This window comes from Cetorhinus maximus, chromosome 10 (assembly GCF_964194155.1).
Source record: "Cetorhinus maximus chromosome 10, sCetMax3.hap1.1, whole genome shotgun sequence".
NCBI classification, from domain to species: Eukaryota; Metazoa; Chordata; class Chondrichthyes; order Lamniformes; family Cetorhinidae; genus Cetorhinus; species Cetorhinus maximus.
This window is the reverse complement of record NC_135888.1, coordinates 33,875,712-33,902,882: the sequence shown is the minus strand read 5'-3', so window position 1 is coordinate 33,902,882 and position 27,171 is coordinate 33,875,712. Positions and strand designations below refer to the sequence as shown.

The window sequence follows — 27,171 nt, the reverse complement described above, 5'->3', positions numbered from 1 at the left end:
CAGAAACATAGCTTTTCTTTTAGTAGGTTTGTGTGCAATATTTAGTGTCATTATATTTACTTGCACGTATTTATATATATAAAATATATGTAATTCAAGCTTTTGAAGGTGCATTCTCACATTTAAACATTGTTCTGCCAAGCTCCTTGCCTTAATCCCTAACGTCATAGCAGGGATGCAGCTGTGGCACTAACATTTTTCATGTGATTACCAGAGCTACAGGAAGAGACTGAATACTTTAAAAGTCAGTTCTGCAAAACTACATTGCAAAGTGCATCACATTATTTGCATTAAGCTTTGCTTGAAAAATAGAAAGGCTTCCATTGATTTAATGCCTTTCACAACCACTGGACATCCCAAAGTTCTTTAATTATATATTCCAATCAACAATTCAACCAATGCAGTACTTCTTGAAGTGTAGGTTTAGTTACCCTTGCAATTTAAAGGGACCGACTTGTGCACACCGTGCACGGGGACTTTTAACTTGCTGTGCGGGTTACACGGAACATTGTTCGGTGCCGGTCTTCTCAATACATGGAGGAAATTTCTGCTCATCCAGTCCTGGATGTTGGACCAGCAGTCTGACAATTTAGAGACAGGCAAGAGATCTAGGGAGGTGCCAATGGTGTAGAACTGCCTGTCCTCAGTGTAAATGTGGGACCTGATGTTATTTTAGATGCTGTCATCTGTCGATGAGAAATACATAAGGAAGTTTGGCCTTTTTTAGGAGAGAAAAAAGTTTGATGTGATTTTATTGAATTTTTCAAAATGATAAAGGGAATTCACAAAATAATCGAAGAAAACTGTTGTTATGGCAACAGGTTCAAATATTAGACAACACAAATAAAAACAATGTATTAATAAGGGAAGTCAGGGCTTCTCCATTCTAGTGCAAATAAATTTTTAACAGTGTGACAAATCTTAGTTGCTGCCAATCAACCGCTCATGCTATTAATTTCCATTTAGAAGTATGGAATCTCATTTCTTCACATTTTAATTATTGTTGGAGATACTGAAAAATAAAAGTAAATTATTTCATTATTTATTTTTGTATCTATTAACTCTATGAATTCCAGCCTACCTTCCCTCTCTTTATTTCACTTGCCATGCATGATTTGACATTGAATTAACTACGTTTCCTAGTTTATAGATACCACATGCCTCATTAACAGTTTTTCAGTTTGATGGGATAAGATGGCACAGGGCCAGATTTTTCTGTTCCTGATACAGGACTGAAGTATGTTGGGCAGGATTTAAAAATGACAGATAGGATCCAATTCCAGGATTCTTGCCCGCATTTCCATCAACGGCAATTTTCAGCGGTGTGGGATAATAGAGGTTTCACAAGCCTTCATGCTAATGTCCCAAGGTTACTAGCCCCATTGCAGACGTGGCCATTTCAGATTTCCACAATTTCTACAATTCGGGCCTGCTGTGGGAGGCGGCGTGTTTCACACCAGAGTAGATGTATTGTGACTCATTGGGGAACCATAGTTTGGAGTTGAGAACCGTATGAAAGGTAGATTCAAAAGGTCTTTCCAACTTCACATGTCATAAAGGAATGCCGTATCATAAATTATTTATTTTTTTAAAAGGTGAGTGATCATTAAATAATGTGTTGCTAGGTTGTCAGCCCTGACACCTGGCAACAAATAGCATTGTGAAAGTTGAACAGTCATCAGATGTCTTAGAGAACATTGTCCTCTGGATAAAGTGCTATTCAGCATTGCATAATAGTGAAATTCAGATTTGATTATGTGAAATACCCCCTTTGCTTTCATGTTTTCCTTGAAATTGAGCACATCTATCTGTTTGGCTACTTCAAAACTTTGACCATGGCTGAACGTTCAGTATCTTTGAAGTTCCGCTCAGCCATCTGTTTGGATATTTCAAAGCTTTGACAGATGGCTGAGCTTCTGGCTATGTTCAAAGGCTTTAATGTTTTAAGCTCAGGCGGTTTTGTTGGCACCGTTTTTCAATGGAATCTCATTATGAATGCTTGGCTAAATTCCAAACCCATTAATGGATCCAGCTCAGCAGGGGTTATTTACGCAGTCGTTCAGTGGAATCTCATTTTAATGCTTGGCTGAGTTCCAAGCTCACTAATGGATTCTGCTCAGTAGGAATTGTTGACAAGGGAAATGTGAGATTTGTTATTGTGACAGATTTATGTGTTGTTGAGATTATTATGGTTTTTAAAATGGCCTTCCAATCATCTCCAGAAATGGGCCAGTGTCCCAGCGAACAGAAGTGGGTCTTTTTAACCTATTCGCGTTGGCATTGGCCCGCCTCTGTCTCCATCTCAAGCCTGCTGCAGAGCTGGCAGGCCCAACATCATCCTGTCCCCAACACCCTTTGGGCACAGGATTGTGACATCAGGAAATCTCTCGATTTCTGATACTCACTTCCAAAATGAAAATCCAGCCCACACTGTTGCTTGCCCTGTTCACAGAGTTCAAGGTCTTCTGTAGAGGGCGCCATACTGAAGTGGCATTTTAATCACAGCAAGTTCCTGTCCAAAACTCCATAGCAAACCTGTACCATAGCAAGGATCAGCTGGTGCTGTTCATTCACCACTGACCACAAATTCCAGCTCATTAAGTTTGCAGAATAATTTACAAGGAAGGCCTTTGAACTACCTGGTATAACTGAGTTCAAGAGGCAATTTGATTGTTTTTTGAGAGAGAAGGAATTGAAGTACTTGGTGTGGCAGCAGAATAATAGTTGATCTATTAATAAGGTACAGGTTTGTTGACTCTTTGTGTTCCTAATTAACATTAAATCATTGGCACCACAAAAAGAACAGGAGTAAACTATGGATGGGCTATGCAATATCAGATATCAATTGTATTTCAGTAAGGAAGTGGCCCAGATCTGATAACTAAATGTGACGATGCTGCACGATGCCGATAAAGCTCGTGTCGAGACCGGTTGGAGCCTTATTCTTGTGATAACAAAGTGCATAAAATTGGAGTATGTTGAGAATGCTAGCTCTTAATGCATTATCATTGAGGTAATGGAAAATTGCTAATCGCTTGTTTTCTGATCCACTAATAAGAACTTTAATACTTTGTCTCGGGTCAGAATAAAGAGGTCAGAACATAGTCATATTAGGTAAATTACAAAGTTACCATTGATTCCCATTATTTGCCTGAATGTGTTAATATTTCTGATGAAGTTTAGACCAGGTTTTATTTCTTTTTAATTAATTGTTAAGTACTTAGGGTTGAAGCTTTATAATGAGTTCACTTAATATGATTTGTTCCAAGGATATGCCTTCTTTTAAAGATATGACTTCTAATTTTAATTTTCTGGCTGAATTTTTAAAAAAAAACCAACTGAAACAGCTTGCATTCCAACAAGTGGGATGGAGAAGAAACTCATTCAATTCCCTGGGGAGCATGAAAGACCCCATTTCCTGTTAGCTTTACACTATCCTGAAACTTTGCAAATGTTTCTGAGATGAGACATCAAAATGTAATTGCCTGTTCCAAAGCAATGACTGCAGCAGTCTTGGACTAATAGAATTTCTCTGGAATCTGCAGCTAGCAGGGAACTTTAAGGATTGTTTACCAACAGGAGAGAGATCAAGACCATGCTGTACTGAAACAGGTGGTTGAAGCGGTTTGCTTTCTCTCTCTTGGAAGTATTGTGCTCGGATTTGCAAAGTGACCATCCTGAGTAGAGGATGCAAGCCGAGATCTTTTGGGAATAAAACATGGACATCTGTTCCTTACAACTTCACCCAGGCAGACAGCTGAACGAAATGACCGCAACATGGAATCATAGCATTGAGACCAACCAAAGAACAGCTAACTGTATATGCCCTTGTTTTATCTTCTTCATGATCCCTTTGAAATCCTTAAGCCTAGTCTCTTATCCTGTCAGCTACACGAGTGTGTGTGCGTGGGCCCAGGTGAATATGTGTGATGCGTGAATAGTGGTTGTGATTTTCCTAGTTTTTTTTATTTCAGGAAATAGTTTCAATGAACTTATCTTGTTCTTTTTACCTAAGAAAGTGACTAATTCTTTACAATCTAAAGGTGTAAATAGTGAGACCCCTGCAGCATTGGCAAAGCTCCAAATCCTCTCCAAATTCATTTAAAAAAAACCCGTTATGGTCAGACTTTGAGTGGGAGAATCAGGGAGTCATTTCACCTCTCCCCATGTGGTCATAACAGACTAAAAACCCAATATTAAAAAACAAGTCATTAAAATGGTTTGTCATAATCAGAAAGAGGGTTGTTTTTGCTATTCAAGCCTCCATGATCTGTGATTTTTTTAGTTTTCCTTAATTTGTGGCAAGGTTCTGTGCTGATTGTTATCTTATCAAGCATTGTCTATGAAAATCAAATAAAACCCATGATTGAGGAGGTCATAATAATATTATTCTGGCACTGGGGCACTAGGTCAGTTTTAGAGATGGTGCTGTGAAAAGGATATTAGCATTAGTTGCCATTCTCTCAGGTATTTGTTTGTTCTTGAACCTCAGTTAAATTTTCAAGTGTTTCTATTCACGGTACAGACAATGTGGAAAGCATAAAATGGCTCAAGATTAGCTGGGGTTTTGATAGATATTCAGAAGCATGGGTTAACTTTGACCTTGGGTGAAGGTGAGGTGACATTGATTCAACCGCCATTGTACTTCAGTCCCGATTTTTATTCCCATTTTCTTAATGTATATTGGACAGCTAAATTGATATTGTCCATTTTACACTATCACCCAAAGACAAAATTACTCACCTTTAATCTAATCCCTTGTGATTGTATGTAGAAATGTTGCCATTGTATATAGCCAGTGTGATTTCCATTCTTAACTGCGGAACTGCAGTTACTTAAACAGTTTAATGATGCTCAAGCCACATTTTATTGCAACCTTATGCACAGTGTGAATTAGATAACTTGTCATAGAGTAAACAATTATGCTTTTACTTCAGTATTTTGTAGTAAGGACTACTACACACCTTCTTTGCATTTTGAAAGATGATGAACGTTATATTATCAGACCATTGCATTCAGGTCCCAACCAACAATCAAATGCACTTGCAAACAACTCAGTTACACGAAGCTGAAACGCAGAAGAAGAAAGCTCTAATATACATTACATTCTACATAAACCATATCAAAACAAGAACAAAACATGCTGAATCTTTTATAACTTATTTCAATAACTTTTGAACTGAGTTTTGGATCAAATGTCATTTGTACAGTTGATATCTTGGACCCCCTTGCACCACCTCAACATGGAAAAGATCCGCCAAAACAGGAAACTGGACAGGAAGTAAGAAGCATAATTCTTGTACAATTCTCCTGGGTCTGAAAAGGAATTAAGCCCTCTGACAATCAAAGAGGCCCTTGCTTAATAATCAGGCAATTAAAATGTTAGTTATTTATATTCCTCAAGTAGCTAGGTTATGAACAGCAGTTGTTGCTATTTTGGTGAGTCATTTACTCATAGCTCTTGGCCACAACAGAAGTCATTCTAAATTTTGGGCATGAGTAAACAAGCCTGCAGTTTTTAAACTCATGACAGCCTACTAAACAAACCTGACCTCATTATGGAATCATAGGGTAGAATTTTACAGTTCCCCCACCAGCAGGTTTGCAGTCAGGGACCTGAAAAAATTCCTTGGGTGGCTTTCCCACTGCCCTCCCACCCATTCCCGACCTGTCTACAGTCATACGTGGCAAGGCTGAGGGCGGCCAGACTCCCTCACCCCAATTGAAACCCTTAAGGGGTCAATTATTGGCCACTTAGGGGCCACTCCTCATCCAGCCTCAATTTTGATGATGGCGGGAAGAGCTCACGGGTGGGGAGAAGGCTAAAAGTTCACCCTCCTTGGGCCTCCGGCAGGATGGGATTGGGGTGAGCGTACCTCAAGTTCCACCCCAGGTGCTCCCTTCCTAAAGTTTGTCCGCCATGGGTGCTTCTTCTGCCCTGACCTCTCCATCAAGAGCCCGACATCCTCTCTCCCAATCCCCTGCCCTCGGGCCTCACCTCCCTTCCCTGCCATAAGAATTCAGCTCTTACCTGGTCCTGGATTCTGGGATTTAGAATCTGGGGACTGCATGTATTCCCAGTCCTGGCCTCTGGTGCTGCTGGGACTACAGAGCTGCTGGCCAATCAGATTGGCTGGCAGCTCCCTGAGGCGGGACTTCCGCTGGAGTGAGGGCTCAAAATCCTGTTTCTAGCCAATAAACGCTCTTTGGAGCTGTGGGACTGCTCTGCTCATCAGGGATGCATTTCCCACTGACTTTGGGTGGTGGGGCAAGAAACCCCGCCATCTAAAAAATCCTGCCCGTAGAAGTTTACAGCGCAGTTGATTCTATTTAGCCCATTGCTCCTGTGATGGCTGTCAGAAAAAGCAATCCACTTAGTTCCATTCTTTACCCCTTCTGCATTTATATGTTATTTAGCGTCTTATGTTTGTCCAACCACATCTTCACCTGCACCTTTTATATGCTAATCCCCAATAAAACCATTATTCTCTCTCACTCTGGTCATTCCGCCTAGCAGAGTCCAAGGGAATCAGACTTGCATGAATATGGTGGACAACTGGTTTAGTCATTCACTGCCAGATCTGGCTGGACAACTTAAAGCACCATCAGGTCCTGTTCTCACCTGCTAAGACTAATACAATTCTAGTATCATCCAGGAATGCAAAGATAACCCCTGACTTCTTTTCTCAACTACAAAACACCTTCCTAAACCTCTCTCCCTTCTCTCCTCCACCTTCACCTCTAACAATAAATGTGGGGAGCTCATTGACTCCTTTTTCACTAAAATTTATTCCATCCTATCAGCTACCTCTGCTGCATCCCTTATTTCCTCTAGCCCAGCAGGCCAAGCTTTCTATAATGCTCCCCCCTGCCCTAGCTCTATGTTTGCACCTTTCTCTAGCTTCTTTCCTATCTTTGCTCATTCCGTCTCTGAACTCGTCTTGTCAGAGAGACTCACCTCCTGTTCCCTTGATCCTATGCCCATTAAACTGTTGATCACCCAAATTCCCCTCATGGTTCCCATGTTAGCCAATATTGTAAATGGTTCTCTCTTTTCAGGTGTTGATCCTCTCCCCTCTAAACCTATCATCATCAACCTTCCACCAGAAAAAAACCTTTGACACCTGTGGTGGAACAGACCTTCACACTGTGTATTTTTATAAAATAATATATCCTTATGCCTATTTCTTAATTTAAAACTGGACCTTGGCTGAACAAAGACCATTAAGATGACTGACCCTCTGGTCTAAATTTTTTGCCTGCCGGGCGGGCGGGCCCGACCCAATCTCCAACGGGCGGGGAGCCGATCCCCACCGGAGAAGTGGGTCCCGCTGCCATTTTAGGTGTGCGGGCCAATTAAGGCCAGTCCAGTGCGACGCCCGCTGGGAAGCGCTATGCGCTTCCTGTGCGGGCTGGGGTGGGGGGGGGGGGTGGATTCCTCAAATGTGAGAGTACGCTCTTTTGCGCATGCGCAAAGTGCTGCCTCAGGGAGATTGCTGAAAGGTTTTCAAACTTTAAAAACATAAAAATTAAAAAATTATTAATATGTCCCCCTCATGTGACAATGTCACACGAGATGGGACATATTAATAAATTGCACAAAAACTTTAATAAACTTTTTAAAAATTGCCATGAAACCTCATCCCGCCGGTGGATGAGGTTTAATGTTTTTTCAGAAGCCCGCTGGGGCTCCTGGCCTGCCCACCAACCTGAAGGTTAGACAGGCAGGGCCTTTAATTGTTTTAATTATCCTGTCAATGGCCCCAATTGGCCATTGACAGGTCGGCGGGCGGACAGCTGATTTGGCTGTGCCCCCGCCTTCCTGAAGATTTAAATGGGGCGGGATGACATCAGGGATTCCCCCCCGACGTCATCCCGCGTCATTTTCGCGTCACGAGCGGACCCCGCCACCTTCTCACCGACGGAAAAATTCAGCCCTCTGAGTTTTTGTCTGTGACCCCAGAACAAAAGAAGCCACTTTGCAGTTTCAGAAACCTCACACCTCGTTATCTCTGGCGAGCTACTAACAATCACCTGGGGACTGCACGGCCCAACTTCAAAGGAAGCTACGTCGAAGGCCTTTTCTATTTAATAACCCAGGCTTGCCAGCAGAGACGGAAAGTTTTCTAAGACAATGGCCTCTCAAACATCCCTTTTAACCCATAATGGCATGGATGTTTAGCAGTCCTGGAGACCTAGCCGAATCCCAGACACTGGATAAACATCCTTTGTTGAAGCACTAAGATAAAAGCAAAATACTGCGGATGCTGGAAGTCTGAAACAAGAGCAGAAAATACTGGAAAAACTCAGCAGGTGTGACAGCATCTGTGGAGAGAGAAACAGAGTTGACGTTTTGAGTCTGTATGACCCCGAAACATCAACCCTGTTTCTCTCTCCACAGATGCTGTCAGACCTGGGTTTTTCCAGTATTTTCTGTTTTTAGGTCCTTTGTTGAAGACCTTGTGTAGAGATAATATCATGTGGCCTAAGCCTCTGGCTTGTTGAACAAGTTAATGATGCCTTGCATTGCTGCATATCTCAGTTTGCTCTTTAACATCTAACAAGCAGCCACACAGAGAAAGGAGCTCTGCTCAGGTTGGACATCTGGCCCCAGCTACACTGCTTCTGTTGGAAGTTCTGTACCATCATCTACAAGACTGATTCATGTCTGCATGCCTGTGTCATCTTGTGAAGTCAACACCGCCAGAAAAATGAATGATGCAGCATTGGTTTTTAACCCACTGACCTTCTTGAAAGGACACCTCATTGGGCTTTAATTCTGGACATTGGAACCCACGTGAACTAATTTATATTTTCTCTGTGGTCTCTGTACTGTAATTAATTCTTTTTTCTATCCCTCTCTTTATTGTCTGAGTGTGGAGGCAACGTTGCAAACCCGCCTCCCGCATTTTGAGAGCGTGCAAATAAACTAACCCTTTGCGTTCATCTTATCTCAGGTTTTCTGTGGGGTTATTAATAAAAAAATTGGACCACACAAAAATCTGAGGGGGTTGGGAAATATGCCATCACTTTTATTTTATTCATTCAAGGGATGTGGGCTTCGCTGGCTAGGCCAGTATTTATTGCCCATCCCTAATTGCCCTTGAGAAGGTGGTGGTGAGTTGCCTTCTTGAACTGCTGCAATCCATATGATTTAGGTTACCCACAGTGCTGTTAGGGAGGGAATTCCAGGATTTTGAACCAGCGACAGTGAAGAAATGGTGATATATTTCCAAGTCAGGATGGTGAGTGGCTGAAGAGGAACTTTAAGGTGGTGGTGTTCCCATGTGTGTTTGCTGCCCTTGTCCTTCTAGATTGTTGTGGCCGTGGGTTTGGAAGTGCTGTCCAAGGAGTCTTGGTGAGTCCATGTTGGAGGTGGTACACAATACTGCTACTGTGCATTGGTGGTGGAGGGAATGAATGCTTGTGGATGGAGTGCCAATCAAGCGGGCTGCTTTGTCCTGAATGGTGTCAAGCTAGTAAAGAGGAAAACAAATTGAAGCACCTTTCTGTTTATGGACAGCTGGTGAGAGGGGAAATCAGTGCTGTTTAAATTAACACCCCAACTGTCTGTAACACCCCATCTCCCTTGCAAACTACTGTCCCATCTCCAACTTCACTTTCATCTCCAAAGTCCATGAATGCATTGTCACCTCCCAAATGTGTTCCATCTTTCCTGAAACTCCATGTTTGAATCCCTCCCATCATGGTTCTGCCCTTGTCACAGTACCAAACCAGCTTATATCAAAGTCACAAATGACTTCCTTTTGATAAAGATAAACCTTCCCACGTTCTCAACCTGTCTGCAGCCTTTGATAGGGTTGACTACCTCACCTTCCTCCAATGCCACTTCATTGTTGACCAGTTGGGTGGGACTTCTCTCACCTAGTTCCATTCGTATCTATCTTATCGTAACCAGAGAATCGCTTGCAATAACCTCCCTTCCTGCTCCTGTACCGTTACATCTGTTGTCCCCCAAGGATCTATCCTTGACCTGCTCCTATTTCATACCTACATGCTGCCTCTCAGTGACATCATAGGAAAGCACAGTTAGTTTTTACATGTACGCCAATCACACTCAGGTCTACCTCATCACCACCTCTCTTGACCCCTCCACTGTTGCAGAATTATTAGACTGCTTATCCAACGTTCAATACTGAATGAGCAGAAATTTCCTCCAATTAAATATTGGGAGGACTTAAGCCATTATTTTCACAACCCCCGCCCCTCCAAACTGCTTTCTAATCTGCTGACTCCATCACTTTCCCTAGCGTCAGTCTGAGATTAAGCCTCATATTTGACCCCAAGGTGAGCTTAACTTCATATTCATGCCATTTCTAAGACCACCTATTTTCACTTCTGTAACATCATACAACCTCACCTCTGCCTGAGCTCATCTGCTGCTGAAGCGCTCATTCAGGCCTTTGTTACCTCTAGGCTCAACGATTCCAATGCACTCCTGGCTAGTCTCCCACATTCTACTCTCAGTAAATCTGAGGTCATCCAAACTCTGTTGCCAGGGTTTTAATTCCCGTTTATCTATTGCACTACCAGGAAAGTCCTGAAATGTTAACTCTGTTTCTCTCCACAGATGCTGCCAGAACTGCTGAGTATTTCCAGCATTTTCTGGTTATAATAGTAAGAAACTACATTGATTGCAGAAACAGGAATGTTTTTCATAGAACAAAAATAGAACAAGGCTGCTAAATGTTTTAATGCGTTATTTCATGAATTAAAATATTTGCCAAGTGTCAAGTTAATTCTAGTTTAAGTTCATAATTTTTATAAAAGTAGGAAAGTTATTGGTGTGGATGTCATTTGAAAGTAAAGATGTGCCCTGATGGACCAGTGAACTTATTCACCAATTGATAAGATACATAGTAAAAAAACTGAGATTTGCAGACTGATAAGGTCTCAATTTTGATCTCAGGCCTGTGTTGAACTAGCTATTCACAGTAAGAGTGTTAACAGTTGATCACCAGAAGCTTACAAATGTCATCACCACCTCTGAATGGGCAAGGAGGAATCAGCCAGATGTATCCGTCATGATCCCTGTCCCAAATAATTCCTATTCACTAAGATAAAGACAAAATACTGCGGATGCTGGAAATCTGAAACAAAAATAAAAACAAAAAATGCGGGAAAAACTCAGCAGGTCTGACAGTATCTGTGGAGAGAAAGACAGAATTAACGTTTCAAGTCCATATGTCTTCTTCAAAGCTCTGAAGAAGAGCCATATGGGCTCGAAACATTAACTTTAATTCCTATTCACAGCGTGCATGTGCCAAACTAAGTGCAGTGTAGAATTTAGCTGTGATGCTCTGACCAAAATTGATGCCTCGACCCACTCGTAAAGAATGGTAATTTGGGAAAGTACTCAAATGCTCAAGGACTCTCGCCTCTAAGAGTCAGATGATTGTGGGTTCAATCATCGCTGCAGAGACTTGAACGCATACGTAGGCTGATACTTCAGTGCAGTACTGGGGGCGTGTTGCATTGTCAGAGCTGCTGTGTCTTGGATGAAATGTAAAACAAGGTTTAGTCTGTCCCTTCAGGTAAAAGATGCCACAACACCATTCAGAGAAGAGCGGTGGACTTCTCCCAGTATCCAGCCCATGTTTAGCCCCATTCAGAGAAGAGCGGTGGACTTCTCCCAGTATCCAGCCCATGTTTAGCCCCATTCAGAGAAGAGCGGTGGACTTCTCCTAGTATCCAGCCCATGTTTAGCCCCATTCAGAGAAGAGCGGTGGACTTCTCCCAGTATCCAGCCCATGTTTAGCCCCATTCAGAGAAGAGCGGTGGACTTCTCCCAGTTTCCAGCCCATGTTTAGCCCCATTCAGAGAAGAGTGGTGGACTTCTCCCAGTATCCAGCCCATGTTTAGCCCCATTCAGAGAAGAGCGGTGGACTTCTCCCAGTATCCAGCCCATGTTTAGCCCCATTCAGAGAAGAGCAGTGGACTTCTCCCAGTATCCAGCCCATGTTTAGCCTTCAACCAACACCAGAGATAGATTATCTGGTCATTCCTTTCAGTTGTGGTACTTGTTATGCTCAATTTGGCTGGTGCAATTCCTATGTTACATCAGTGACTACACTTGAAATGTATTTTTTTCATGAAAGATGCAACATAAATACAACTCTTTCTTCTTCAGTCTATCAAGGACAGGAGGGAGGTGGAAAAAGTGCATATTTTGGAAGCTGACAAAGTTAATGTTGCCTGACACAAGAATCGAAAGAAGGCAGCAGTAAGCATAAATAATTGAGAGATACCTTAACTTGCCATACCTAATTTGAACATATTTAATCTTACACAGATGTACTGTTACTGAAGCTTTAGTACATGTGAAAATATCAACATGCATTTATGAACTGTCTTTAAAATAGTAAATGTTCTAAGTTGCCTCACAGTGGCAAAATCAGGCAAAAAGAAAACAAAGAGTTCTTATGAAAGCGCATCTATCCTTTTTTTTCTCAGTTATTTTAGAAGACATTTGATTTAATTTAATTCCCAAAATCAGACGGAGTTTTTTTTATTCATTCAGGGGTGTGGGCTTCATTGACTGGCCAGTATTAATTGCCCATCCCTAGTTGCCCTTGAGAAGGTGGTGGTGAGCTGCCTTCTTGAACCGCTGCAGTCCATGTGGTGCAGGTGCACCCACAGTGGTATTAGGAAGGGAGTTCCTGGATTTTGACCAAGCGACAGTGAAGGAGCGATGATATATTTCCCAGTCAGGATGGTGAGTGACTTGGAGGGGTACTTCCAGCTGGTGGTGTTCCCATCTATCTGTTGCCCTTGTCCTTCTAGATGGTAGTGGCTGTGGGTTTGGAAGATGCTGGCTCATGAGCCATGGTGAATTCATGCAGTGCATCTTGTAGATGGTACATACTGCTGCTACTGTGCGTCGATGGTGGAGGGAGTGAATGTTTGTGGACATGGTGCCAGTCAAGTGGGCTGCTTTGTTCTAGATGGTGTCAAACTTTTTGAGTATTGTGGGAGCTGCACTCATCCAGGTCCAGGCAAGTGGGGAGTACTCCATCACACTCCTGACTTGTGCCTTGTAGATGGTGGACAGGCTTTGGGGAGTCATGAGGTGAGTTAACTGTCACAGGATTCTTAGCCTTTGACCTGCTCTTGTAGCCACAGTATTTATATGGCTTGTTATGACACAGCAGTTGGTAAAGGTTGAGTTGTTTAAACCCTAGAGCAAAACTTGAACAACTGTCATAACCTATATTTTCAATTGGTATGTTTGAGATGCAGCTTTGAATTAAGGAATATGTCCACCAAGCCTCGAAAGGTTTTTTTATATATATAAAACTAAATTAAACATTTATCAATTCAACAACAAATTAAACACATAGACCTGCCTACAAATTATTATCATAATAACTTTTTTTAAAAATCCCTCAATTAATCACTCCCAGGTAAATCTTCATCAAGGTAACAATAACTCATCAGACGTTAAACAGACACCAGACAAAGCACATTTGACCTTACAAATTCAAAATGAGGTTCCTTTGCAGATACAGTTGTAGGCATACAGGCTGATTAGACCTTAAATGCCTCTGACTTATACACACAAACTCCTTTCTGTTTATACCTAGCTTCCCCTTTGAATGTAAATTTTCCATTGAATTACTAGGTGTTTTTTGTTTTAATTTTACCTCTCCAAACCATAATCCTTTCATTCCACCAATTTTATTAGTAATATAAACACATTGCTTGGCACCTCCCAGCTGGATGCAAAATTTCACCCATTATTTCGAGTGCTTTATTCAACAAATGCAAATGCACACTTTACCTTCTCCTCCTTATGTTTATCTAATTAACATCTCAAAACTGCTATACATCAAAGCACCCAGACTAACTGGCTTTAATTCAATTAAGACGCAGACATACACACACACATAGACACACCCTATTACAATTCCAATTTAAAAGTAATTTCCAATAACATTATAGACATTAATATCTCTTCATGACAAGCCAGTCCAGTTCAGTTTTTGGTCAGTGGTAACCCCCAGGATGTTGATAGTGGGGTATTCAGTGATGGTGATGCCATTGAAAGTCAAGGGGTGATGATTAGATTCTCTCTTGTTGGAGATGGTCATTGTTTGGCATTTGTGTGGTGTGAATGTTACTTGCCACTTGTCAACCCAAGCCTGGATATTGTCCATGTCTTGCTGCATTTGGACATGCATTGCTTCAGTATCTGAGGAGTCGCAAATGGTGCTGAACATTGTGCAATCATCAGTGAACATCCCCATTTCTGACCTTATGATGGAAAGAAGGTCATTGATGAAGCAGCTGAAGATGGTTGGGCTGAGGACACTACCCTGAGGAACTCCTGCAGTGATGTCCTGGAGCTGGGTTGCCTGACTTCCAACAATCACAACCATCTTCCTTTGTGCTAGGTATGACTCCAACCAGTGGAGAGTTTTTCCCCGATTCCCATTGACTCCAGTTTTGCTAGAGCTCCTTGATGCCACATGGTCAAATACAACCTTGATGTCAAGGGCAGTCACTCTCACCTCACCTCGGGAGTTCGCCCTTTTGTCCGTGTTGAACCAAGGCTGTAATGAGGTCAGGAGCTGAATGGCTCTGGTGGAATCCAAACTGGGCATCAGTAAGCAGGTTACTGCTAAGCAAGTGCCACTTGATAGCACTTTTAATGACCCTTTCCATTACTTTGCTGATGATCGAGAGTAGCCTGATGAAGCGGTAATTGGCTGGGTTAGATTTGTCCTGTTTTTTGTGTACAGGACGTACCTTGGCAATTTTCCACATAGCCGGGTAGATGCCAGTGTTGTAGCTGTACTGGAACAGCTTGGCTAGGGGCGTGGCAAGATTAGCTAAAGCTGTCAACCGATAAGAATCAAACGTTGAAAAATGGCTTCCTTTCATCTCAACCTCATCAACTCCTGAAAGGGCCAGTTTTTTTTTTACTTGTGCTTACAAAAAGCCAAGTTGCCGCTTTCCATCTTTCCTCACTTGCTAGCTTTAAAATGCAAGGGACCATCCAAGAGAATGGTCCAACTGAAATGAGGGTATATTTTAAAATATACATATATATATATATATATATAAAGGGCACAATGACACACCAACAAATACATACCAAACATATCTCCTATGTGTTTGCTGAACATCAAACCAATTGGAACAAAGTCAAAATGTGTTTTTGGCCTGCAAAATACACCTCCTGTTGGGATGGGAGTTGAGCCATCACCCTATTTGATTTATTTCGACAAGGATTATTTTACAAGGATTATTTTACCACATTATGGAAACAGTGAGGAAACATCACTTCTGTTGACATGTGTGCCCTGTTATCATTCCATTCCGTGTTGAGCTGTATTGGATGCTGAACCTGGTTGCGTGCACCCGTGCACAAGAGAAAACATGGATATGCATTACCACTGGGATTCAGGGAGTGGAGCAAGTCAGGATTTTACAAGTTCAAGGCAAAGGGAAAATTGGAGCCAAAAGATCTCCACAGTTTTGAAAATACAGTTATTCTATAGCTAACACAAATTATTTTCTGTCATTATTTTAGGCAGAATGTTGTAGAGTTGAAGTTTTTTTAATGAGTTCATAGCATTTTAGAAACATTTGTGCACTGATAATAAATACAATTGATAGCATCAGTACAGCTGGATTTTGTTACAAGTTATCTGTTCGCTTTCTTCAGTTGTTAGAATGACCTATTCAGAAACAAAAGCTGATTCAACATTGTGATCACTTCAAGGAAACGTGTAACAAAATACATTGTTTCAAAAGGGAAATTTGATTGTTGGAATAAACTGCTGTTAATGGGTAGTAGTTGAGCTTCCGTCTCCGAAACTGGGGCGGGCATGGGGTGGCGAGGGGGATGCAGGATTGCTTTGTTGCTTCATCGCTCGGGCAGTGAGATAAGTTGCACCTGAGAGGGCGATTGAGCATGAGACAGCATACAGTACTGGAAAAAAGCAACATTTGAACAAGCTACTTTATTTTACTAAATGATGAGCTTAAGCTAGTTTTCAGTTTCTGATGAAGCAATGCTGCTAAGCTCTCAAAAGAGTTAAGGAGTCTGAAAGGGTCACATTTGAGCCAGATACGTGTTCCTGGCAACCAACTCAAGTGTGCACATTTTTCAGTAGATGAAATATGATGAATATTAAGTGGTGTAATCATACATTGCTTGATATATGAACATATAAGTTAGGAGCAGGACAAGTTCATTTGGCCCCTCAAGCCTGGATAAAATCATGAATGTGATCTCAACTCTACTTTCCTGCCTATCCCCTGTACCCATTGACACCCTTGTCAATCAAATATTTATCTAACTCAGCCTTAAAAGTATTCAATGACCTGCCTCCACTGCTTTCTGGGGACAAGAATTTCACAGACTAATACCCTCTGAGGCATGGGGTCAATTTAAATCCCCAGCTGTTTTTTTTTGGGATGGGTAGGAAAGTGGGCTAAAGGCAAAACATGCCCAGTGGCCTAAGTTTGAGACCCGGGATATTTTATGTGCATATCTTTAACTGGGTATAAAGTGGCAGCTGGTTAGCGGAGGGCAAGAGTGGACATTTAGATGGCTGGAGTCCAGGACCAAAGCAAAGCTTTCCAGGAATTGAATAAATCATGGGCAGGGAGTTTCCAAGGAGGCAAATGGGCAGATCCAGTGTGGGGAAGTCAAGGCTTTCCTTGTGGGGCCTAAAGGAACACCACTGCTGCCCCTGGCTTTGCAAAGGAAGGATTTCCACTTAACTTGGAGGCCTCTTTGACCTCGCAGCCATAGTTGATCTGGTGGGAAAACTGCACCTGCCTCCCTACTTGGGCCCAGGTTATAATACATTTGGGATCCCATTGATATGATGGTCCACATTTTGCATACATTTATGAGGCCCCGGTCTGAGCAATTAAAAGAGTGACCATTGGTATTCCAGCAGGAATGGAGCGGAATGACTGAACATTCTATTGTGAATGTCCCTCCCGCCGTTCCTTTTATGTAGGGCAGGATTAATGTTCTTCCCTACCCTGGTTTATAATGTAGAGCAGATCATGTTTGTGCAATCCAAACATAGCAAAATTCTCCTCATCAAGTGAGATGCAACTTAAACAAGAGGCCACATAAAGAGAAGTAGGTTTGATCCTTACTTTTTCACTCTGAAACTTTCTGAAACTTATCACAAATTTGTTGTGAGGTAGCATCTGGCAACATTTCTCACAAATCATATCTGAATAAAACAGGGAGAAAATGTTCAGGTTAAGGCAGTCTGGAGCAGGCTGCAGTGAAGTTCACTTGTATCGGTGTTTCTTGCATTTTAAAATCAAGCTTTATACCAGCACATAGATTTGTGTTAGCATGTTTCTTAGTGTTAAGTTGTAAAAACAAACCTACTTTGAATTATCTCTGGTGCTTTGTTTATCAATTAATAACTATGGCCCTGAATTTCCTTTCCCCGGGTTCGGGAGGGGAAATGTACCCCAGAGGTACCCCAGAAGATGTCCTATGGGACTCCTGAAAGTCCCTACGCATGGATTGCTTGGGAATTGCCTGGGAAGTTTAAACTTCTGATGGGCAATTACCCTGCACCGGGAACCACCCAATACTCTGATTTAAATCGGAGATTTTGGATGGTTCTGACTCTCTTGGCAGAATAGTTACCCAGGAAACGTTAGAAGGATTAAAGCCACTGCTAACTCCTGGGTGACGATACTACTGACCTCTAACTACCCTCCCCCCACAACTGCCCCCGTCCACACTCACCTGACTACCCACCCACCCCCGAACCCGACTGAGTAACTTTCCAACCTCCCAATTACCGACTACCCCCCACCCCCCAACTATCCCCCACCCCGACACTCCCCCATCCCCTGACTACCCCCACCCCTTCCCTTACCAATGTTAAGTAAAACATTTTCTGTGACTGTAACTAAGATGCGTCATTACTTCTTGTCCTCTGCAACCTTGTTGCAATCTTCAACAAAATTGACCATGCCAGCCTCGTCAAAAATCTTTCCTCCATTGTCCAGTTCTGTGGTACTGCCCTCACTTGGCCTCAGTCTTACCTATTAGAAAGATAACTAGAGCATTTCCAGCAATGGCTTCTCTTTACAGCCCCACATATTAGCTCCAAAGTTCCTTAAAGATTAATGCTTGTCCTCTCCACTTCTTCATCTTTATGTTGTCCCTTGGTAATAACATCTATAAATGTGGGGTCAGTGTCCATGTGTACACTGATGATAGCAAGCTCTACACCTCCAGCACCTCCGTGCTTTTAGACTGTTAGATTATTTGTTTGTCATCCTGATTTGAATAGCTCTTAACTTCATTCAGCTATGCACTAGGGAGACCTAAGCTTTTGTCTTCAGCTCCGACCGTGAACTCTATTCATTCGCCATTGACTCCATGCTCTCCCAACCTATTGCCTCAGTTTGAACCAGACTGTTTGCAACCTCAGCATTCTTTTCAACCCAAAGTTGCATTTCTGATTGCATATTCTCTGCATCATAAAGGTTGCTTAGTTCTACCTGTTAAACACTGGCCACTCCTGTCCCTGTCTTTGCCCTTTTCCTCCAAAATCATCTTAAATGTCTCTTGAATCTGTTACTGCAATGTTGTCCTTGCTGGCCTCCCATCCTGCACTCCCCATAAACTCTGGACCATCTCATATTTTGCTGTCCATAGCTCATCTCACATTGATTTGTTCATCCCATCACCTCTGTCCTTGCAGACCAACACTGGCTCTGAATCACGCAGTGCCTCAGATTCAAAATTGTTCTCATTAAATCTCACCATGTCCTCAACCCTGTTCTATAACATCCTCAGGTCCATAACTACCATCCTCCAAATACTCTGTCCCTCTGATGGCAGCCTGCTGTGCATCCCTCCCTCGCCTGATTGGCAGCCATGCCTTTACTTCCTTAAGTGCCACTTTCTCGAATTCCTTCCTTAAGGGCAGAATTTTATGTCCTGTTGGTGAGCGGGTGCGCGCCCGACCCGATTAGGCATAAAATTGAGTGAGATGACATCAGGCGAGTATCCCAACGTCATTGCGCACTCGGAATATTTCGCACGGCGGGCATGCACCCGCCAACAATTAAGTGGGCAATTAAGCCCATTAACGTCGCAATTGTCTGCAATTTTTTGTGGCCCGTCCAGCCTTATGGTTGGCGGCCAGACGAATCGGCCAGGCGGCCTTTACATTTTTCATGAAACCTCATCCAAGGGCGGGATGAAATCTCCATTAGGAAAAAAGTAAAATAAATATCTGGGCACAGCATTTTTCTGAGGTATTTTTCAGTGAAAATAATCTTGCAGATGGTTTAATATTAAGCTATCCATCATCGTGCTTGTTGCTTTTGCCAATAATATAGTTTTGTCTGCACAGTTTTTTTCTCCCTTTCCTCAAGCTGTTCATTCATGCTGACATCCAATTCCAGTGCCCCAACAATTTTAGATTACTTTGCCCAAGTGTCCACGCTTTTTATGCAGGCCCAGTGAGCGTTGGCAAAGTGTGAGGATACTAGATGTGAAGCCGTCATCTGATGTTCACACCTGGATGTTTTTCAGCTGGACTTACTGTGAGCAGTGCGGAGCAAGAACACTTTTTTTTCCCCTTGCACCACCATTTCTTCTGCTGTCTAACTGAAGTCAGAAAACTGTACAGGTCAGGAATTAAACATAGAACTTTCTTCAACTCTGTGTCTCAATTATATGTCAGGCAGCAAACATATCACCGAAGCACAAGAGAAGCCATTTTCCTTTCTTTCACAGCCCATTGTATCTTCTTAGTCTTCTTTTACTTGTCTAGTTAATTCATTGATTAAATGCTGCTTATTATCAATATGCCCAATTCTATTTGCATTTTCCGTGCAGTCCACTATACTTGCAACTTTGTCAAAAACTTAGAAATAAGAAGTTAGAGAAGAAATGGATAAATAACAACTTTTGAGTTACATAAACCTAAGGATGAGAAACTAAGATAAAATATCTGGATGGACAGAGGCAGTTAGACTCATTCTAGTAAGTAGATTGGATCATTTCAATTTGCCTAATGATCAACATTGATGTCTGTCAACATTGATTTATTACTGCCCTGTACCCAACTCAGTACCATTCCAACAATGAGCCACCTATCGGGATAGATTTAGATGGAGACGAAACACTCAATTCCGTGTAAAATCAGATGCTTGATGTAAAAATTATTGGCTGGATTTTGTGGTCAGTGGCAAAGGAATTGCACTCGCCATTCACCTCTAAAAAGCTGTCCACAAAATTTTAATGGGCTTCAGAGTGCAAACTTTATTTTTTTCAATGTCAAGTTTCAATTTGATGCACTCCACAGAGATCTGTTTGATCTGTGACCAGGGCAAGCAGTCTGGTCAACCAATTGGATGGAAGAATTTTCAAAAGGCAAAGCAGGAAGTAAAAGGCAGGAAATATAAATTACATTCAAATCATTATACAGAAAACAAAATAAGGATTGGGACATGCACATGGAGTGAAGGAAAACTTGAAGAGCGGAAAATAATTTCTGTCTTTTTAAAGGTCTACAACATTTAAATTTTCTTCTGAGGAAATGAGACCCCACACTTTTAAAATTAATTTACAAGGACCAGAGAGGTTGTTCAGCAATGATTATGTACTTGTACATTGTTCCAAATTAAGTTACTTCTGATTGAACAAGGATTAAGTATTTTATTGGACTTTACAGCAAGAATAGTGGATAATTAGTTTGTGTTATCTTCTTTTACAACTGGTGCTCCATGGCTGCAATGTGTACTATCTACAAGATGTGCCACAGCAACTTCATAGGATCACAGAATTGCTACAATGCAGAAAGGGGCTGCTCAGCCCATTGTGTCTGCACCGGCTCTCTGAGCATTTCATCTAGTGCCATTCTCCCGCTTTCTTCCTGTAACCCTGCAGATTGTTTCTTTTCAAATAATCATCTAATTCCCTCTTGAATGCCACAATTGAATGTGTCTCCACCACACTCTCAGGCAGTGCATTCCAGACCCTAACTACTCACTGTGTGAAAATATTTTTCTCATATCGATTTTGCTTCTTTTGCCACTTTTTTTAAATCTGTGCCCTCTCGTTTTTAATCCTTTTACAAGTGGGAACAGTTTCCCCCTGTTTATTCTGCCCAGGCCCCTCAAGATTTTGAATATTTCTATCAAATCTTCTCTCAGCCTTCTTTTCTCCAAGGAGAAGAATCTCAGCTCCTCCAATCTACACAACTGATGTTTTTCATCCCTGGAACCATTCTCATAATTATCTTCTGCACTTTCTCCAATGCCTTCACATCCTTCCTAAAATGCGGCACTTAGAACTGTATGCAATACTCCACTGAGGCCTAACTAGTGTCTTCTACAAGTTCAACTTAACCTCCTTGCTCTTGTAATCTAAGCTCCTATTAATAAAGCCTAGGATACTGTATGCTTTAGTAGCTGCCCTCTCAACCTGTCCTACCACCTTTAATGATTTACGCATATATACACCCAGGGGTAGTATTTTACATTCGGCATGTGGGCACGGGCCAGACACGTCAGAGCGTAAAATTTCATGTGATGATGTCAGGCGTGCGTCCCGATGTCACCACGCACCGTCACGATATTTCGCTAGGCGGGCGCACTATGAGGACGGAGGCGTGCCCACCATTAATTAACAGGCCAGATAAGGCCCTTGAGGCACCAATTGTCTTTGATTTTATGCAGCCCAGGCGATTTTCAGGGTGTTACACAGGCGCAATGGGCAGGCGGTAGGCCACATTTTCAAAAACCTCATCCATGGGCGGGATAAGAGGGGTGAGTGGGCTCGCTAATGCGAGTTGCTAGTACTTTAGCTTTTAACTTGCTGCTGCTTGCTTGTGTGAACAGGACAACGTCATTTCGCTTCAGAGCTGCTTTTTCAGAAATAACAGGCTTCAGTTCAGGAGTCCGGAGGAGCCACAATACTTGGGGTCGTCCAGGTATCAGACAGACTTCACTTACTCTGAGAATGAGGATTGTGGTCTCTGCTGGAGGCACCTCCTCTGAGGAGGAAGAGAGGGCCAGAAGGGGGAGGAGGCCAGGTGTCCCTATTCAGCCTCCAGGGGAGTGATTTATGGTAGGACAGATGCAGGCACAAGGGGTGCAGAGCCACAGGAAGTCCTAAGCGGAAGAGGACGCAGAAGATGCCACTATCCTGCTGCCAGGGTTTACAGGCGGCGATGCAGCTACCTCAATATGTCTGAGGTGCAATGCTGAAGGAGACTCTGCCTCTCCGGGGAGACCGTGGCCTCCACCTGTCAGATGATTGGGCCTAAGATCACCTCCGACTGTGTGGGTGGACACCCCATGCCAGTGGCCCTGAAGGTCACAGTGGTCCTCAACTTCTATGCCTCCAACTCTTTCCAGGGCTCAGTGGGGGATCTGTGTGGAGTCTCCCAATCAGCTGTCCACAGTTGTGCCAAGCTGGTGACAGACGCTCTGTTCAGGCGAGCATTGACTTTCATTCACTACTGCATAGACAAGGCCAGTCAGGCAGAGTGAGCCAGAGGTTTTGCTGCAATTGCTGGGTTCCCCCGCATCCAGGGTGCAATCCACTGCACACATGTGACCACCAAGGTGCCAGTGGGTGAGCTGGGTGCCTTCATCAACAGGAAGTGATTCCACTCCATGAATGTGCAGATAGTGTATGACCATAGGATGCAGATTCTACAAGTCTGTGCAAGGTACCCAGGCAGCTTCCATGACGTTTACATGCTGAGACACTCCCACGTGCCGAGGCTCTTCAGTGCTCCAGCCCGGCTGGATGGATGGCTGCTGGACAACAAGGGCTATCCTCCCAAAAGGTAGCTAATGACTCCTCTCCGCCATCCAAGAATAGAGGCCAAGCAGTGGTACAATAGGAGCCATGCCTCCCCAAGGGCAATGGTAGAGAGAACCATCGTTCTTCTCAAGATGCGCTTCCAATGCCTGGACCGTTCAGGGGGCACACTGCAATACCCCCCAGATCGTGTGTCACTGATAGTGGTTGCATGCTGTGCTCTCCACAATCTGGCGCTGGAAAGTGGGGACGAAGTGGAGGAAGAAGATGTTGACGTAGCTGCTCTGGCAGCAGACGATGAGTCCAGTAGTGAGTCTGAGGATGAGCACGGTCAAGAGAACACTGAAGGGATAGACACTGACCTGGGCAACCTCCATGGAGGCAGGGGCACCCAGGAGGCTTTGATACAACACTCCTTCAGCTAGCCTACCAAATAAGAACCACCAGCACATGCCAGGGGTGCAGGCTGCATACTCGATACCTGACAGGAACATTTGCTTGGTGAACAACATGCGCTATGTGTCATTTCAATAAAGTTCAATGACAAGTCACTCATAACATCATGGGTTACCCTGCACCTGCAGAACTAATGAAGCACGCAGAGGCTTGTTGTACACAAACACATTCAATGGTGTGGTGCCTGGCATACATAAAATAAATTAAATGGAAAGGTGTTCTCCATCACACCTACTGATAATTAACGTAAAAGTGGAGGAAAAAATATCACCAGTGATAAGCCCGTGTTGTGCTTAAGGTGCTTTAAGTTTTTGTTTACGGGTGCTACGTCTAGGTGCTTCCCCCTTGCTGGCACTGGCATTGGAGACCCCCTCACTCTGCTCACTCTGCTCCCTGCTGCCCTGTTAGCCTTGATGACCTGGGTGGGCATCCTCTGGCCCGTGAAGCCTGTGCTGGCCCCACCTGGGAGAGAACAGCCAGTGCCACGGCTGGCATCTCCCCAGTTACCGCAGCTTCATCGGATGCCACGGTCACTGGCAGAGGGGCGGAGGAGTTGCTGCCATCATCCGGAGTGCCCTGAGAGGAGCCTGCAGAGACAACAAGCAGCTCGTGCATCAAGGTGAGGTTGCTCAGGACCTCGGTGTTCACCATTGATGGACAGGCACCCAGCTGGGATACTGGGTGCCCAATCCATCTCCCACACTGACACTGACCACCTGAGGCCATTGCCTGTGTGAGAGCTTGCAGGTCCGAGCGCATTCCCAGGAAGCCCTGATTCAGCTCCTGGAGCAGCTTCTCCATGAGAGTTGCCACTCTCTCCATGGAGGAGGCAGTGCGCTCGGCCATGAGAGTCATTGCATTGCTCATGTTCCATAAGGACTCCTCCACAATGGAGACCATGGCACACATTCCCTCATGTATCTCTGTCAGATCCTCCTGCACACTCCGCTCTGCTGCCTCAGGGACAACTCCAGAAGCACATCATCAGCCACCGACTGAGCATGTTCCTGGTTCCCAGCAGTCCCCTGACTGCCGGCGCCCTGGGCACTCTCTGCCTCTGCCTGCACCTCAAGTGAGTGTGAAGTGGCATTACTGCTTTGCACCATGATACTATCTGACGATCTAATGCCCACCAAGATGCTGGTATCTGCGCTGGTGCCTGCTTGGCTGAGAGGGCGTGACACTGGTGCATTTCTTACGTCTGTGTCCTCTGGAGTGAGCGGCGGGCCTTCAGGCTCCTGACTCCGACGGGCTTCTGGTGAGACTGAAAGGAAGAAAAAGGAATTGTTATTTGTTGAAGTCATTAGGCTGTTACTGTGCATGCTTGGCACCCGGATCAGGCTGCCCTCGTCTTTCCATTATCAATGGGGATTCCATGTTTGAGGCTCACATCAATATAGAGACAACAGTGGGAATGGTTGCTATTACAGACATTCTGACCTCAGTGCAATGCACCCTTACCTCCCTGTGGCACCCCAACCTCACTGCGGCCGGTTGACCTAGGCGCATGGCACCTCTCTGGCTCCAGTGCCTCCTGCTCGTACCTGGACAGGATTAGAAGGTGGGGCGCTCTTCCGCCAGTCCGCAACATTTCAGCATTGTTGTGGGATGTCTTCCCCTGAAAGGACAGAGGAGCATTGGTTAGTCCACTCTGTACCTGCATTGCCATTGCAGCCTGGCCAACTCCACCTGAGGAATACCTTGCATGGCTCAGCCGATTTGTGACCCTGGAGCTGCAAGACACCCATGCCAACACGGTACTTACCCTTCCCGATCGCAGGAGATCATTGAAGCGCTTACGGCACTGCACCCATGTGCGCCTCACCACATCAGGGGAGCTCACCCTGGATGCCACCTCCTCCCAGGCATTTTTGGTGAGGTAGGGTGGGGTGGGGGGTGGGGGCTCTTCATCTTGTCCCTGGGAACAAGTATATCCCGGCGTGCTACTGCTTCCTCCAGGAGGGCAGCGAGACACTCGTCGGAAAAACGCGGGGCCAACTGCCCCGCCGACCTGCCCTCCCGCTTGCTGTGTTCAGCACTGAGGTTCTCCATAACAAGGGCCCTCCGAGTCAATGACAGCCTTCGCATGGCTGCTGCGGCCACCGTGTCGCCATTGGACCCGGCGGCCATTGAGTCCAGCCCTTGCCCACCCCTTCTCACTGATGCCGGAGTCACGTATAACACTGGGCGGGCCTTAATTGGCCCGTCCGCGTAAAATGGCGGCGTGGAGCTGATCGCAGGCAGCAGTCGGGCTCCCGACCTCCTCCGCCCGCTCCCGCCGAGCCCGCCTGACCAATGTCAAATCCTGGCTCAGGGCCCTCTGCTCCTGCACCTCCTTTAGAGCAGTACCCTTTATTTCATACTGTCCCTCCATGTTCTCCCTATCAAAATGTATCACTTTACATTTCTTGCATTGAACTTAATCTGTCGCCCATCTACCCATTCCACCAACTTCCCTATGTCCTTTTGAAGTTCTAGACTGTCTTCCTCACAGATAACAATGCTTCCAAGGTTTGTATCATCCACAAATTTTGAAATTGTTCCCTGTATGTCAAGGCTTAGATCATAAATATATATCAGGAAAAGCAAGGGTCCCAATACTGACCCCAATTTCCACTACAAACCTTCCTCCATTCTGAGAAACATCCACTAACCATTACTCTCTGTTTCCTGTCACTCAGCCAACTTTGTATCCATATTGCTACTGTCCCTTTTGTTCCCTAAGCTATAGCTTTGTTCACAAGTCTGTTGTGCGGTGCTGTATCAAATGCCTTTTGGAAGTCCATGTATACCACATTAACAGCATTGCCCTCATCAACCCTCTTTGTTACTTCTTTGAAAAACTCCAGTAAGTTAGTTAAACATGATTTTCCCTTAAGAAATCCATGGTGGCTCTTCTTAATTAACCCTCATTTGTCCATGTGACTTTTAATTCTGTCCCAAATTATAGTTTCTAGAAGTTTTCCCACTACCGATGTTAAACTGCCAAGGCTTCTTCAACAGCACAGCCCAAACCTGTGACCTCTCCATCGAGAAGGACAAAGGTAGCAGGTGCATGATAATGCCATTATCTTCCACTTCTTCTCAAAGTCACACATCATGCTGTCTTGGAAATACATTGCAGATCCTTCATCTTTGTTGTCTCCCCACTACCTTTTCAAGAACAACTAGGGTTGGGGAATAAATGTGGACCTCAAATCCCATGAATAATTAAGGTTCATGCCAAATCTTTAGATTTTGGCTCATTCCATCAGCGAAGACTGCCACAGTGCAACCTATAGAGGAACAGATCATCACTGACGTTTAACTATACATGTTTTGGATTCCACTCAGTTTTACCCTGTAACAACTGCGAGTGCTAACAGCCACACCTTTAATGTTAACCCAAATTCCGGGCTATTGTGTTGAAGCTATGTCATCATAGGCATAATCTTGGAGAAGAAATATGAATTTCAGAGAGGATCTGTGATTTCTGAAGCAGACACTGGGTGGCAGTAACCTTTCATAATGGAAAACCAAGCCTGCTTTTACTTACACAAGGCGCAAATCTTTAACCTTCGTCTTGGGAAGCAAGACAGGTTTCAAATCGTCCTAAAAAACAGCATATTTTACCATCCTCAGAAAATACTGTGGACAATGGGATGTTTTGCTCATCTCTCTAATTCTGTTTTGAATATCCTGTTTGACAAATGGAGAATCATATTGGGCAGATTTTACATGTACCACTGATTAAAAGCTCAAATAGGTAATTAGTTCCCCGGGGCAGGTGGGGTGGAAAGAGTAACCTAACTGGATTCTGAGTAAATTCCAAAATGTACTCTTTGAATAATTATGGAAAATGGTCTTACAAAATAGCTCTGCATAAAATGCCAATTTGGATTACTCAATTATTAAAGAAATGGTGTGAT

At 43.8% G+C, this 27,171-nt stretch overlaps 1 protein-coding gene across 6 annotated transcripts in view; it reads left to right on the top strand.

The window, feature by feature from the left end:
• Positions 1 to 27,171, top strand: part of astn2 (astrotactin 2) — a 1,702,785-nt gene that overhangs the window by 1,024,823 nt on the left and 650,791 nt on the right. The window lies entirely within an intron of this gene.